Raw genomic sequence first — 16,890 nt, forward strand, 5'->3', positions numbered from 1 at the left:
GTCTTTTGCTGAAAGGTTGACTCAAAAGGGGTCTGAGTATTGACCCGGAGCGGCTTGACATCGAGCAGTGCTCTGCCAATTGTTCGAATGTCAGCTTTCTTCCTAGGATAAAAAGGAGATGGGATTCTTTTTTTTTCAAGCTGAAATGGGCAGCTAAAGGGAGAATGCTTCAGCAAAATACTTTAATCAGAAAAGGAGCAAGAAACAAGTATAACAGAAGCTGTTCAAAACTTTACTTTGAAGCTTCCTGTTTCTACTGCATCCTTTTAATCTGTACTATAACCTTTTCCTAACCTGCTCTTCCCTGCGACAGCATTTAGTTTCTCTAATTGTATTTAGCTTCCTAGAATCCTTTGCTGCCGTAAAAATGAATGTTTCTCTTTCATCTTGATATAGATCCTACCGATACTTCACATTTTAACATCATGCTCTTAGTCATTATGAAACTTCCCTTTTTCATTCTTCTGGGCTCTGCTGGACACCAGTGTCTCCACCGTTCCTGTTAAAATTGCAAATCGTCTGGGGCAGGGCTTCATCATTCAGATTTTGCTGCTTAGCAAGCCAGGCTTTTTGCGATTTTGCTCTGCCCCATATGCTCAGGTCCATTCCTGTGCGAGGAGAAGGTGAAGGTCTTCCAGTTATCAAGTTTTCACCTACCTTACGCAAAAGTAGCTGCTGGGGGGTGACAGTGTTTTGAATTTCTCATGCTGAAAGATGGCTTGCTCGAGTGCAATCCTTACTAGACAGCGCATTTGTAATGAGAAGAGCCTGTAGGCTCCAACAGCATCTGCTGCGATGAAGGAGGTAGTCGTCATTGAGAGGCAAAGCCGTGTGAAACCAGGCTCTGCCTGTTCTTGCGTTTATAGTGTCACATAAAGATGACAGCTGGTACTTCTAATGTACCAAAGTGACGGCCAGATGCCCCCAACCACGCTGCTCCCCCACACCCGCCACAGCTGATGTTCCAGATCTGAGTGCGTAGGAGATGCGGTATGTGAACAACTGTCACACCCACCACAACATCAAATTTGGCCTTAAAAAGCTGGAAGGAATGCATTTTGGAGCTCAAGAAAATTTGAGTTTCAGGTATAATGGGAGTTGTGCTTACCTATGGGTTTGGCAATCGCATAATTGATCAACCTTCTGTTTGGATGAAGGTTGCACTTTGGGGGTGTCAGATGCCCCTGCATAGAGTTTTGAGCCTCTGAGTGAGTTGAGTCTTTATTGGGACTGAGGTGTGAATGCATCTGTGCTCCTGCTGCTCAGCAGAAGAGACTAGTGGAAGTTTAGAAGCTAAAGCACTGAGTAATGGGCCCAATTCTTTGCGGCTAGCATTTAAGGAATAGTCTCCTTTCTCCTCCCTCACCTCTGTTGGTGGCAGTGGGGACTGGGTCTCCTATGTCTGGTTCTTCCCTTGCTTGCGCAGTGTAGCCTGGAGCCCCTTATCCCCCAGACATTGGTTGAAGAGGCAGGAGGATGTGGCCAAAACCAAGTGATGATTTCTACAAAGAGAACAAAATGTTATGTTTGTTTAAGCAGCTTTGGTGTGGCTGTTGCTTTTCTTTTCCTCTTTGAGACTAGCTGAACTCACTGTTCTGCACTGGCAGAGCTTGAGTGCTTCCAAAAGAAAGGAGACACACAAATATATTTTAAGTTTTTCTTTCAGTGACCACTGACGGAGAGAGCCATAAGTTGCCTTGTCTGTAATTTAGGAGGGGGAGGAGAAAGTAAGCAAGCTTTTGAACTCAGGTAAGAAAGTTAGATCTTCTAACCAGAGTCTTTAAGTTCCTCTTTTGTTGTGGCTTTAAGGACTCTTTTATAGCTATTTCTGGTTTTGTACAGACTGTGTCACTTGATGTAATAGTACTTCTACCGCTATCTTGCTTGGAGCAGCCCTGGGCTATGAGGAACATGCATAACCTCGCTTCAGAAACAGGCACTTCAGTGTAGTGTTGCACTGGTGTCTAAGAATAATTTGATCACTGTAGCTGAAGGTTGAGTATCCAACTCAAATGCTCTCCACTCGACTGGAGCCTAGGAGACCCTAGAGCAGATTAGTGTCGTCGGGTAACTCCCAAACTCTAGCCTCGAAAATTTCTGAAGAGATCGCTTTTGATGTTTATTGAAAAGTACAACCTGTTCACTTTGACTATACAGGGAGCCTAAGTGCCTGACACTGTTACATGCCTAAAGCTCCACGGCAAGTTGTGTGATTGGGTTGCTCCCTAAACGTAGCATTTAATTAGCTTTTAATAAATATTTTATATACTTACAATAGTAATAAGTTCGGTATCAGGTCTGAATAGAAGTGGTAGAAAGTAGCATTAAGACCCATGATCAAAAGGAAAAACCCATGTTCCCTGAAGAACACATCAGTTGAAATTTGCTTGCCAAGGTTTGAGAAGAACGACCAGAATCTATTGAGTGAGAGTCACAAGGCCCTGAAGGGAGGACAAAGGGGCTGGAGGAGAGACTACAGAGGATTTATATGATAAAAATACATTTCCCTCCTTTCCTACCACTGTGCATATGAAGTCTCAGTCTTGCTTTAGGATTAATAATTTGCACGGCTGACTGCACAGTGAGAGTGTGCTCTGAAAACTTATTTCCACTGGAGAAAATCACAAGACTGTTAAAAATCCTTTTGATTTGTGAGTGACACAAAGCAAAAAAACTCAAAGGTGAGTGTCAAGGAATGTTAATATATTACATTATCCTTTGAATTCAGAGAAGTGTATAAGCACATGCTTAAATAAATTCATATGTGGTACAACTTTAATGATATAGTACGGTAACATGCTAAAAGCAGAGAGACATGAAAACTGGCATACGGATGCAAAAATACCTCTGACTGATACCGCCACTCCCCTGATCTTAGAAGAAGAACAGTTTTTTAGGGGGCCAAAGGGAAATGAGTCCATTTCAAAGCAAACTGGTTATACTGGTATAAAACCTCCAGGTAGATCAGCTGAAGCTTACAGGGTTCGAGCGTGCGCTCAGCCCTCTGCAAAGGTGGGGGTGAACTGGGTCTGCTAGGCTGCTGGAGTCCCGAATGCTATGACTGAAGAATTCTGGGGCAGTGCACTCCAAATGTTTTTGATTATGCATCCTTATCAGCAGAAGTTTTTTGAGCAAGTACCTTCAATCTATGTATACTTACTTATTTATAGATTATATACATGTGCTACTGTAGTAATATATTACATACATTATAAAACACACACAAAAATAGAAATAAAAAAGGATGAGATAAAGATGAAAGAAACACTATTTAAAATCTTTATTTTATTTATTGGCAGTACAAATAAATGCTTTCATTGAGCACCTCAATAGATTGTCTTGTGAGTGCACCCCACGTTGGAGACCCCTGTGCTAGGGACTATGAAAGGGGACCTTGATATGAAGTTCATGTGTGGGCGAACAGACAGTGCCTGGCAAGCAGGACTCTGGTCGTTCTTGTCCGGCTCTGCCAGTCCACTTCAGTTCAGGCCCAGAGAGAGAATTTCTGTAAAGTGGCTTGCCGCATGCTGCCGGACCAGACCTCATATTTAGCTGTGATGAAAAGCGGTGTGTTCACCTTCCTCTGTCTTCTCTGTCCCTCCTCCCAAATAAATAACATTCTAGCTTGCCTAGAGGGCTTGAGGTTATGATGACACTAGGTTATAAAAACTCCAGGCCCAGCCTTGATGATAATCTGAAGGCTTTTTTTCCCCCTAGAACATTGATGGGGGTTTTAGCACTTAGGACCTAATTGAATCTGGCCCTGAGGGAGGAGTGTAATCAATTCTTGATGTGGAAGGGAAAATGCTACCTATTCAGGGCCGTCCACCGTTAGTGAGGAGGAAAGGAGCCGCATCAGAGATGATGGAAGAAGCTGATGGGGTTGAATGCGATGCAGCAGGTCTCTTACTTTTCGTAATTTTATTTTATGAGGTGGTCAACATAAATAAAGAATTAATGGAGAGAAATGTTGCTTAAACGAGAGACCTTTGTGATCATAGCAACAAGCAGCTGAGCAAGTGGAAGGGCAATGCAAAGGAGCAAATCTGTCTATAATATAAAAGCAGCTTTAGCAGTTAAGTCTGGAAGGCTTAGGAAGCAGGAGGCTCCCTGTGGAGGTACATATTCTTCTTCTGTATTTGCCTTGCTATTCCTGCACACAGAACCAAGAAAGCGGGAAGAGACTTAGCAATCAAACCTTCAGGTTCTCAGATACTCCTTTTCTTGGGGGATTCCATATTCGTAGAGCACTTAAAACCCAAATCAGAAAATGAAAGGTTTCGAAACAGATGAGGGTTCTTCGTGCCAGAGCTACAGTGCTGTTACCCTGGCTGGAGCAGCAGCGTAGGCTTTCCTGCAGAGCAAGTCAACACTGGGGTTTCTGAGAAATGAACGTTGACTGAGGCAGCACTCCAGTGAGGGCATGAAAGGAGGTCTCAGCTTTGTAGAAAACACAGCAGTAAAGAGGCAGAGATGCTTGGAAGTCAGTAGCAGTGAAGGGAAGAAGAGTTTTGCCATGTGAGAGCAGTGACTTGCTTAAATAACCCTCAGCACTTTGTTGTGGAAGTGGAGGCTGTGAGGCATCTAAAGAATTGAGTCTTCCGTGTAGAAAATGTTGTGGTGCTAGATAAACAGTGAGGTGCTCCACACTGACGTTGGGTACTTCCTTGCCAGCAGGGACTGGCCAAGGCAAGAAAGGGACTTGCAACAGCGGCTCCATGTGAGTTGTTTCACATTCACTGTGAAATTAAATTGGTTTTGGTGGGCTGGATGGCTGGGCTGTACAGAAGAGTATATTTCTGCCTTTGCTCGCTTGCAGAAATATGTACATCACCTTTCTGGTGTTTTGTTTTTAAGGCCACAGAATTCAAATCCACGCAAAGATTTTGAATGCTACTCCCATTATGTTGAGAGTGATTGAAGAGGGTATAAGTGCGGCATGCTCATACCTGTGGACTGTGGAAAAAGAGGCAGGGAAGACAACTCTCAACACTTTCATGTAACATTGCGCTGTCTTCAAAACGAAAAAGAGTCTCTGGCAGCAGATCTCCTTCACCAGTCGTTATGGCATTTGATCTGTGCTTACCTGCTAATTAGGTATTCCTTGCCAGAAAGGGTTTAGTGGAAGAATGATGTATGAAAGCATGACTGTAGACGTCAGTACTGTGTTAATTCACATGGGCCGGTGCCTGGGAGAAAGGGAGAGAAGTGGAACAGGATCCAGAGGGGGTTGGGATGTGGAATTTTATTTTCTGGGCAGCTGCTGGCAGGCCAGGCACAGGTGCAGGTTTTTGTTCTGTGACTTGCGACTGAGTAACGCATAGCTGGATGCACTGCTAACCACCGCTGTCCCAGCTGGCCACCAGTTGTATCTGACAGCTAATCCTCGCCTCAGAACATGTAACCTTAGAAACAGCAGTTGTAGACTTGAAGAATTCGTGCTAGAGTAAGCCTCGACTCATCACTGAAGTGAAACGGCAAGAGATCGGGAAACTTTGAGGTGCGGCAGTGTGTCAAAGCAGCGGGAGGAAGGGAGGGGAGAGCAGCAGAGAAGTGGAGCTGGGGGAAGGTCAGGGTCAGGGAAGAGCAAGCAGAGGCTGGGAATGTGCAGAACGGAGCAAAGGGAAACAGGGCACAGGTCCCAGTGCCAGCCGGAGACGTGAATAAGCCAGAAGCACAGCTGATATGCTTAGCCTCGGATAGCAGAGCATGTCAGTCACGGAGTAGAACATCTAGGGCGGCCGACTCCTGGTTCCTGAACTCGGGAAATGTTTGCTCGGGCTTGGTGGGCAGGCGGTTTGGAAGGGAAGCAACGCTTCTGTCTTTGAGGAGCAGTCAAAAATCACAGCCCTTACTTACAGAATCACAGAATCACAGAATTTAATGGCAACTTTTCCAGTTACTTGTCACCGAGTAAATGCACTCCTCCATCATGTCATGAAATCACAAGCCAGCTTCCAACTCCTACCATTCTGTCATTCTGTGTGATATGAAAACAGCACCTTACCTCTTTCCCCTATAAGAAGATCAATCTATACATAGATAACAGCGTGGAGGACATGGGGCCTGCGTTTATAGAGGAAAGAATCATACTCAGAAACTTCCTTATTACTATGTTAGTAAAACATTACCTTTAGCATGCCATTGACTCTGCCTATGGCCTCTAATCAGTCACAGGCTTTTTTTTCCGGACAGATTTTTTCAAATCATGGAGGATTTAGCTCTGGTATAGTAATCCAAAGATCTGTTCTGAACCCTACTGTGAAGACCGCACACTGCTTCTATAAGAGGAGGAACGTGGCTAGGAAATGTGAAGCTCCAGTCGCTGAGGTCTCGAGCTATAAAGGTCCTGATCTGTGGTTACAGAATGGGAAGCTCTTACTTCTGTTGTGATAATGCCCGGAAGCCTCTGTAGGAATCCTCGACGTGAAGTGCTTGGCACTTTGCAAACAGAAGGACGTGCTTTGCAGTGGTTGTTCCCATGTTACTAAAATAAATTTACCTTGCAGGTGCAGCCTGTACAATTATACCTGTGGAGTCAAGGAACTGATGTTTGAGCCTGGTTTTTGTATAGCAGAGAGATTTATTGGCTTTGTCTTCCACTCCACTACTTAATATGACCCAGATTTCATCAACAACCTTTGGTCTTTTGGGTTTTTTTTTTTAATAAGAGCACACCATGAAATTCTTTGAAAATCTCTGCCGTATGAAATGTCTGTTGCTGCTAAGTCCAAAATGAGAAATGCAAGCTGCTCTCTCCTTTTATAACCTGAGGTATGTTCTTGCAGTGATTAAATCCTACGGGGTCTTGCAGCTTTTATTGGTTCATATGTTGGCAGCCCCCAAGAAGAGTGGAGCTGCGGTCTGACTGGTGGCTGCCAGTAAGCAGTGCCTGTCTGGTGGCCTCGAATCATTTCCCTGCCAGATCTCAGAGTACTGCATAGTGAGACTGTGCTTGAGGAGGTGGACTTTGGCTCCAAAGTAACAAAGCATCTCTCCTGAAAGGCTGTGGAGGAAGGCACCGTGATGCTCTTCTTTGCACAGCTAGTTCCGTGGCCGAGCTCCTGCCCACTGTGCCGCACGGTGCTGTGGGGTGGCTGGAGGCCGGGTGCCGGGCTGCTGCGCTGGCTCCACGCAGAAGCTGGGCAGAGGTTGCAGGAGCGGTGCTGTGTTGCTGAGGGACTGCTATTTCGGGATCCTGCTCTGGCTTCACTGCGCTGTTCAGCTTCTGGCTCGCTCTCTGCGGATACGGCTCCCTGGAAGCCTTCCCTGGGGGTACAGTGGTTTGTAAACACGGCTGCGTCACCTTGGAGTTAACACAGGCAGTACAAGTAGTAAATCCACCTTTTTGCACGGATGATTGCTGCTTTTTTTTTTTATACTTCATAGTTGAAGAAATGCTGTGGCTTCTTAAAACTGGGAAGTTGTGGGTTTTTAAGAGTTCTTGCGAAGCCTAAGCAGTTGGCGTGCTGTGGAGCGTGGCATGTATCCTATGTGTGGTCAGAGGATTAGGGACATTGATGTACATGGAATACAGAAGTCAGTTATTGAGCTTTCCATCTGCTTGGCTATTTTGAGTTCAGATGTTCAGACAGCCTGTGGCACTGGTCACTTCTAAGGGCAGGCAGAACAAGGATGGAAAAAGGCAGTGCAGCAAAAGGAGCAGGAGTAAAAAAGCAAAAATAAAACAGAAAGCGCACAAAGTGATACTGTGCACACGTAAAAGAGCCCTGCCCCTAGCAAGGATTGCAAATGCACGACCTCCGCTTGCATCTTCTTGGCTGTCCTAAGAAAATATTTAGACTTTCTTCTACCTCTAAGCCTAACGTGCCAGTGAGAAACCTGTTGTTTGAACTGCTTGCCCCAAGGTTTTTGAGGGTGTTGGGGAGGTACATGGAGAGTATAAAGTGGGACAATTATGAGTTTGAAAGCAGCTGTGTAAATGCAGGTGCATTATGATCTTCTCTGATAAAGACAGTGCAGCCTTCAAATGAGGGTGCCTGTGACTGAAGTGTTGGTTTATTTTATTATTATGATCTCTAAAGTGATGAGAGTTCCTTTGTCTCCCAGTCCAGGGCGAGCACAGCAGAGAAGTCTTGTCTTACTGGGCAGTTTGTGAAGCTCATGTAGAATTCACATGCAGTGAGAGAGCAGCAAAGTCCAAGCGAGGCTGGTGCAGCCCAAAGGAAGCAGATATGGAACAACAGCTTGGATCTCATTCCCATAAAGCTCCTGGAACCCACCTCCTTGGTCGGATTCTGGTTTTGAGCTCTTCTAGCTGGGCTGCAGCATGAGTGCCCTGCTCATCACCCTCTCCCAAGTGGGAGCAGCTGTAGGTGCTTATTTCTGCGCACGGGAAGCAGCATCGAATGCTCTGGGGACTACGTGCTTACCCTGACAACTATGCTCTGTCTTCTCCAAGAAGAGCCGATAACTGCTGGGAAGCAATTGCAGAGACCGGTACCGTAGCTACCTTAGCTCATGTGGGATGGAGATGAATCATTTAGGAGGTTCTGTACTGAAACAAATGTTTTCGCATGAAAAGGTTGTTTCTAATGCTTTACTGAACTGTCTGGATTTCCAGTTGATAACTCTTTTTTTAAAAAAAAAATCAATTTTTGAACAAAGCAGAAAACCATTTCCTCATGAGACTTGCTCACAAAGAAGAGATTAATTTTTCAGTGGCATATGTGTGTGTGTTGCATGTAAATGCAGGAGCTGGTGTGAAGGCTTTCAGCATCTCATTAGTTGGGTCAGTTGCTTATTGACTTTTATTTACAAAGGATAAATTAAATGTCCTGATGATTTGCCTGGAAAACATAGTAGGCAATTTTTCCTTCTTCAAACACAACTTGCTTTGGAGGTCAGGTCCTGACATCAAATATCACTCATACTTCTACAGGTGGATTTTTATTTCAAGTTGTTAGAAAGGAGCAAGTTGCATGCGGGGAATGGCATTTGTGAACAGCATGCACTAGAACAGGCTGGGAGCCCGGGTGAGAAAGAGGTGAAGGTGGATTGCATCTGCAAGAGTTGCTGGTGCAGGGGGGGGCTTCACCCATGGGAACATCCTGAAGCAGCCTTCTGGGATTTAGTGATGAGGGTCACCCTGCTGGGAATGGAAGTTGTGCTGACATGAAACTATCCGTGCTGCTTTGTGGAGTTATTTCACAGGTGTGCACAGCTGTGCCTACAGCCAGATGTGTAACTGCTCTGTGATCTACCAGAAGCTGTGTTACAGATGGCGCATGAAGTCAGCGTGTTGATGGCTGCCTCTAACCTGCTAGACTCGCTCGGTGTCAGCAGGACTGCCGGGAGCAGCCAGTCTGCTCCCATGGCTGAGTGCAGTAAAACGTCGATAGGAAACTGCAGAGGCAAAAGAAAGTGCAGCGGACTATTGCCATGGCAGCTGCAGCAGCAGGAATTCCCCTGACGAGGGACAAGCGTGTTCAGTCCCACAGCCACATGAATCACGTGCGGAGGGCTGTGTAAGCTGACACGGCACGGTGCTGCTTCAGCATTGACTCTGCTGCTTTAAGGTGTTTGGCTTTTTAAAATTATTTTAGCCAGAAGACCCTGTACCAGTGCTTGGGAGGTTCTGTTGGATGTTGATAGTGGTGATCGGTAGGCTGTAAGATCTCACCACAGAAATGAAGTAAGTATGTAATTAAAGGTGTCAACATTACCTGCGGTGGGCTTTTTATTCTTTCTACTTCGCTTGTCGCAGCTTGAAGGCCTTGTAGCTTGAAAACATGATGGTAAACACGAAGAAATACTCAATTAACGTTTTTTTTTTTTTGACTGTGGCTTAAATCTACAACAAGCTGCACTTCTGTGGAAGACTGCCACAACGTCTGTCCCATGTTCTCATTCGCAGACCAGCACTGTTGGTGGCACAGCATACATTTGGTGAGTGGGAAGGGTGTAAGACTTGCCTGCTTGGTCCCCTAAAGATGCCCAGAAATTTAACTGTTTCCATACGGTGTCGTATCACACATGGGAACCCGCCGAGTGACAGCCAAAATCCTTCAGCCTCGGCATCCCAGTCCTGTTCTTGGTGCCCCGCTGAAGTTCTTCCCCTTGCCCAGGCTGAACTGCCAGCTAGCCACAGCGGCACGGGGCAGGGGGAATGGGCAGGGTGCCCTGGTTATCACGCTGGGCTTTGGGAGGCCACTGTCACATCGAGCGGGAGCAGGTACATAACCTAGCATAGATCAGGGACAGGTAGACATGCGAGGCTTGATTCTCAAGGGGTTTGCTATAACACTGAAGAAAGTGAGATGAGAATCTGGATCCAGTACGCAGCAGGGAAACAAGCTGAACTGCAGGAAGTTCCTTAGTTTACGAAATGCTTTGCTAATTTTTACTCTTTAGTTTAAATTTTACTGTTGGGTTTACTAAATAAATACTTCCTGTATTTAACTTGTCATAACCCAGCGCTGTCTGGTGTGGAGGCCCAGGGCCTCTTTTGGCCAGAGTCAGCACATAGCAGCTGTGTGCTGGTTTCCGCTCTTTTTTCTTTGTTCTTCAATCACGTTTAGACCCAGCTCTTAATTTTCTCTATGGACAGAAGTCAGAGTGCAACATGTGGATTGCTTTGTTGCTGACACCTTGAGGAAAATGATCCTTTTTTTTAATGCTGGGGAGGGAAGAGAGAGTGCCCTTTCACGGCAGCTGTTTGGAACAATTTTTGTGGCTGCGGTTATCACGTGCAGACGTGGAGGCATTGTCAAATGCTTGCTTACAGAGCTTGGATAAGTCAAATCACACTTTGCTAAATAGCTTGGAATAAACTTAACTGAAAACAAATGTAGAGCAGAAGTGTATGCTACTCAGTGCCCAGGCAAGGGAGTAAAGTAAGCTTCTGGGGGAAGATGACCAAGCAAAAACTCACCCAGAAGCCATCTATAAGGAGAAGCATCGTTGGAAGGACTATGTCCAGTTTCTTCTTTGTTGTCTAAGAAAGCCGATATGGTGCGTTTTTGAGGGTTGGTCGTTTTGTATTTATTGCATCCTTGTAGGTTGACTTTCAGCTCCAAGCGATTCCATGGTATGGAGGACATTTTCATCATTTATATGGAATTCTTGTGCTAGGCAGTCCTAAAAGAAAGTAAGATTCATCTACCAAAATAACAAATGCAAACGTCTGCTTGCCCTAAAATATTGGTGAGAACCACAGCTGGTATAAATTAGGATGACCCCTTTGACTTGACAAAGTAGATTTTTCACTGAAGCTTTGATGGGGTTTTTTTAATGAAGATGAAAAAAATCCGTGCAACATAATATCCTACATTAAAGACCTGGATACTTGCTGCCCAATTCCTACAGGAGACCAGTATCTGAAATAAACTGGCTAAAACACAGAAGAGAATTGTTACATGCACTTAACTTCAAGCTGTCTTGACAGGCTTGTCATAAGGCCGTCAAACTGGCTATGGTTTGAGGTACACTTCTTCCAGTCCATTAAGAACAGAGCTGATATGAAAACTGATTTTCTGGCAAGCCAGACAAGGTCCAGTGCTTCCAAAGCTTACGTGACAAAACTTTGTGTGAAACCGAATTTCTGAAGAAGCTCACTTGGGAAATATTAAAACATTGCTTTTGTTGTTAATTTTTTCAGCTCTTTGTATTGGGTCTCTACTCATTGAGAAAGATGAAAAATTGTTTAAACTGGCTGTCATATTTCATCAATTGACACAGCCCATGAAAACATCATGTTTTTTTGATGAATGTGCATTTTCTGACAGAAATCTTCCATCAACATTTTTTGACGTTCTCTAAGTAAGACCAAAAACATCATGTTGTGTACTTTTGGAAAGGTAACTTCTCAGGAATATAGAACAGTCTCTAATTGCTTGGACTTAGGAAGAAGAAGTTAATTGGCTTTTCAAACCCTGGTCATTGAAAGCTGTGCTGTATGTCAGAGGAGAAAATACTTCCCAATTGCCAGATAATAACAACTTCTGGATAGATTTTTCTTAGGGATGTACCTGTATATAATACACCTAAATGTGCTGTCCTCATGCGTGACTAAAAATTGTTAGCTTTTTGCTCAAAGAGGACAATAAAATGACTTCTAAATTCTTAAACTGATGCTTCTACCGCTCCTGTGCCTGATTCAGGAGTATTGGGGTCTGCCCAGCTGCTAATGGAGTTAATTTTGAAGTCAGCCCTGGATTAGCCCTGTACAAGGTTTTTTTCCAAACCCTGCCATTTGGCTTGGCATATATATGTTAATACCTGAGCCTATCAGAGTAACAGGATATTTTATCACGAACCTCGGATACGCCTTGAATGAGAGCACTAAGTCTTTTGCAGAGCAAAAGGAGAATTTTCTTCCACTGCATTTTCTTCTTACACATCTGATCTATCCTGCCCAAACCAACAATGCTTTTGACCTCCTTAAGATTTGTATGTTATGTTGTAAGCATTAATAGATTATAGTAGGTTTCGAAACTTTCCATCATTTCTTGTGAGTGTATGAATTCTGAGCTGCTAAATAACAGTTTGGTAATCAGAACAGGAAAAATAGAAAAAACCTATGAACAATGTGTGCTCAAATTAGTCCTGCAAACCAGTTAAGTAAAGAAAAAATTCACTTGGAGTTCTTATTAATTCACTTGGAGTTCTTATTTTTCTTGAAGACCTGCTCAGTAAGGAAGAGCAGAGGGAAGAGTGGGACTGGTGGGGACCCAGCCAACAGAGAAGATTGGAGGTTGCAAGAGGATGCACAGGGGATGCCTGAGGGTTGGTCACATGGAAGTTTCACATAAATCTTTCTGGGTTTTCTGCAATGTCTATGTTGGCTGAGAAGTAGAGCATGCAGCCTGTGAGGAGTCAGACCCAGCGAGGCTGCTGCAGTTTCCTCTGAGCTGAGTTGGGCCAAACCGGGCTTTGCAACACATGCAGTCTGAGGGCGAGGTGCCCGCAGCTGCCCCACCAGCGTATCTCCACCACGGAAACACCAATGGCTTTCCCTGCTTAGCTTCTTCAGTTATTTTGAGTCTATTCTTGTGATTTGAATAGCTGTGGCTCTGGGGGAGACATTCCTCCTGAGCGCGAAAGAGAAGATGGGAATGACCTGGTCAAAACAGGATCTTGTAACAGCAATGACTTGCAAAGTGGTTGCTGCTGATTGCACGTGCACGTTTTTGCTGGTAGACAGGGTTAGAAGGAGGGTTTGTGTGTGCGTATTGTATCGTAGCAGAGGAATTTTATGTGATTTTACATATTCTGCGAAGTCACAGAATCACACAGAATCCCAGCACAGCAGGGGCTGGAAGGGGCCTCTGGGGATCCCCCAGCCCAACCCCTGCCGAAGCAGGGTCACCCACAGCAGGCTGCACAGGACCGCGTCCAGGCAGGTCTTGAATATCTCCAGAGAAGACCCACTGGGTCTGGCTGGACATTTGGAAACTCCCAAGAGTGCTTTTGTGCTCTGACTCTGTAACTCATGTTGGAAATCCTAATTAGCTTTTAAAGCAAAAAACTCTTTGTAAATAAATATATTCTCCATGCACACACTTTGGGGCAGAGGAGAGATAAAAATGTGAGTTTGACACACAGTCGTAATTGTACATTTATTCTGAGGATGGAAGACTAGGCAAAGGCACTGTTTTATTTGACTGAGTAGAGCTTTGAAAGGTGGGACACAGCTCCCTTCATCTCAGTATTTTCTGGGTAAGTGCCACTTAAGTCAGTGTAAAAATCCTTAAAAAGTGCAAATTCACTATTTAGGTTTCTTATGCAGTTGGCTCTATATTTGGGATAGATTTGTGTACTTAGATAGAAAGCCATATTTAAATAATTTATTTTAGACTAGTCATTAACTATGCAAAACCCAATGCATGTTAAAAATTCACTTCTCTTCCTACAGAAATTCAGTGTCACTCTTGTTTTATTGCATATGAGTAAATTATGAATCAATTGTGCTTGCTTTGGTAATAAAGGCTGTTTTTTTAAGACAATGACATTACACAGGGGCTTTCAGAATTATATTTAGTCAACAATTAGGTTGGTGTTTGAGTCAGAAAGTGATTCAGCTCACTTTTTTAAAGCTGTGTGGGATCTGCATGGCCAATGGGATACAAATCTTGCATCTTTATTTCGAGCAGGAGAGCAGATAGGAGATTCTGTGTGGCTGGAGCAGGACTGCTGGGTAAGGAAGGATTGTCCTTACCCAGTATACCTGGCAGTTTTCCATAATCACTTTTCAAGGTAAACTTGTGCAGCCACTGAAAACTTAATTACATACGAAAGTAACTTTCTGTGCTTCTGGCTGCTCTTGACTTGCTAAAGATGGAGTCCAGGCTATTGTCCATATCCATCTGTCTCGAGGCTGACATTTCGCTTCATAAGATGGAATGCTTTATGGATGCATTTCTGTTGCTGCAGGTGAGATTTAAAATGTTAGCCCCACTCCCAGCTTCTGCTGCTAAAGGCAAGAATTTAAAAACTACCCCTGTGCTCTACCTGGAAGGTTGCCTGGGCACTGGAGTTGAATTCAATAGCTACTCCAGACTTCATGTGTAACCAGGAATACGCTGTGCAGTGTGTTGTTATCAGAAAGCCATATCTGCTGTAGAATGTCAAAACTTGATGAAGTTGTGGGGAGGAAGGAAGTTATGTACTTTAAGTCGTTCATACAGAATCATCTGTAGAGCATTTTATGTCAGCTGTAACAGCCTAGCGGGTGCTAGCAGAATATAAATCCCCTGATCAAAAGAAGAGAACTCTTTGTTAAGAGGCTTTATTATTGCAATGGCAGTTAAGGTTCAGTAAATATATCTATTCTAGCCACCATAGTTTTCACTTCGTAATGAAAAACCTTTTATCATTTAAGCTGAAATTTTCTGCTCTGTCCTTACCAGAACATGGTTTGTGTGGGGCTCTTTACTCTGGCCTTGCTATAGAGAGGAATGCGCTTTCAGCTGGACTGTTTCCCTTCCAGCTTCTCAATCTCACAAATTAAAACTGAGAAGTAATCTTTAAATACGTGTTTGTGTCCCCAGTGCACTTAGGGGAAAAAAAAATCCACTTTTGTTTGCTTTTTTTTTGGCATTCTTTGCAATCTGAAGGTTCACTGTTTCAATGTCTTGGTGCTATTTTTGTAGTCCTGCTAATAGCTTGAGTTCACCAGGGTGCACCCAAACATTAAGGCTTAAGAGCAAGTGCAACCGCAGTATTTGTGTAGTTCCTCGTAGTACTCTTTCATGGAAAATTTCTGCAAGCTAGAGTAACTAGCTCCTGTATAGTAAAAGCTCCTATAGTAAAAGCTCCTGTAGCGAAGGATGTGAGCTGAGATACAGGGGCAGTGGAGAATGTGACCTGACCATACCAGAGCCAGATGGCGAGATGGCAAATCTCGTGCTCTGATTCAGCTGGGCAGGCTTATGCTGGGATCCCAGGCCACCACGTAGTGCCAGGAAGACTCACTTGGACGAGAAGCTGGGTGCCTCCTGCTTTTGATCAGGGAGAGTGTGGTTCAGACAGCCCCAAGGCTGAGGGGAGGCTGTTGAACTAAGGCACGGTCTTTATCGGATCCGACTCTTAGTTTGGGGTTACGGTCATGACACTACCTTTTGCACAGGGTTGTAGACCTGCTCTTAAGCTCTGCCCAGTCCGTTGGATTTGTTCATGCTGCCCTTCTCAGGTGTATTCATTTTCACTGCTTCTGTAAGAGAATAGTGAATGTCCCTGTCTCCATAGCCCTTACCTGGGAGCTGAAGCATTGCCACAAGGTGGGAGCATGAAAAACACTACTTTTAAAAAGGGGCTTAATTAGCTGATGGAAGGGATTAGAGGAGAGAGGACTGTAAGGAATGCAGGCACCAGTCCTGGTATTGCAGGCTCGATGTTCCTAATTTGGCTTGATGTAATCTGGTGTCGGACTGGGTAACCTTGTTATGCTGGTACAGTGCTGCCAACGCTTAAAGCCTCCCCTTTTTTTTTTTTCCCCTTCTTTTATGGAATAGCTGAAACTGGCAGAGAAAGTGCAAGATCAGTGAAAAGCTGGAGTAATGACAGCATGGAACTGTAAGGCTTATCATGGTATGGGGGGAAGAGGACCAGCGTATGCATTGTAATGCTAAAAATATTCCCCGTGACGTGAGACAGCGACACTAGCCACGTGGTGTCTTTGACTTGTTCTGGTAACGTGCTCTCTTGGGGATGTCAGAGCACAGGGTGAGGCTCCAGTGTGGTGGCAGAGACACGGAACTCATAAGTGCAAATAGATGTCATCTGCATGGCTCTGTGTGTGGAGCAGAAGCAAGTTTGAAAGTCACAGGGTTAATGACAATGAACCGGGCAGGAACTGGAGGTGCAAAAGAAAAGGTGGAATCAGGTTCTAGTGCCCAGGGATCGTGTCAGCTGGGGTGGGGGCAGCACTCTTCTGAATCACAGGATCATAGAATCACTAAGGTTGGAAAAGACCTCTGAGATCATCAAGTCCAGCCGTCACCCCATCACCACCATGCCTGCTAAACCATGTCCCAAAGTGCCACATCCGCACATTTTTTGAACCCCTCCAGGGATGGGGACTCCACCACTGCCCTGGGCAGCCTGGTCCAATGCCTGACCACTCTTTCAGTAAAGAAATTTTTCCTAATACCCAACCTAAACCTCCACTGACGCAACTTGAGGCCATTGCCTCTCGTCCTGTCACTGGTTACTTGGGAGAACAGACTGTTCTGAGCAAGGCACTTCTTTGACACGCAGACGGACAAATAAAAGACAATCCAGAAAAAGGCCAGAACAGCTGCTGAGGGCAAAAGGTACAGATAGTGTACAAGTGGAAAAATTAAATGCATGCTGCCTCACAGACCTGCATGCTGCATACTAATGAGCATGCAGAGCAGAGGAAGAAACTATTCAGACTGTGTTGTATTT

The 16,890-nt window shown here is 44.6% G+C and overlaps 1 protein-coding gene across 1 annotated transcript in view; it reads left to right on the forward strand.

The window, feature by feature from the left end:
• The window catches only part of PGBD5 (piggyBac transposable element derived 5), a 75,424-nt gene that overhangs the window by 12,956 nt on the left and 45,578 nt on the right, over positions 1-16,890 (forward strand). The window lies entirely within an intron of this gene.

Source organism: Opisthocomus hoazin, chromosome 2, assembly GCF_030867145.1.
Source record: "Opisthocomus hoazin isolate bOpiHoa1 chromosome 2, bOpiHoa1.hap1, whole genome shotgun sequence".
Classification (NCBI taxonomy): domain Eukaryota; kingdom Metazoa; phylum Chordata; class Aves; order Opisthocomiformes; family Opisthocomidae; genus Opisthocomus; species Opisthocomus hoazin.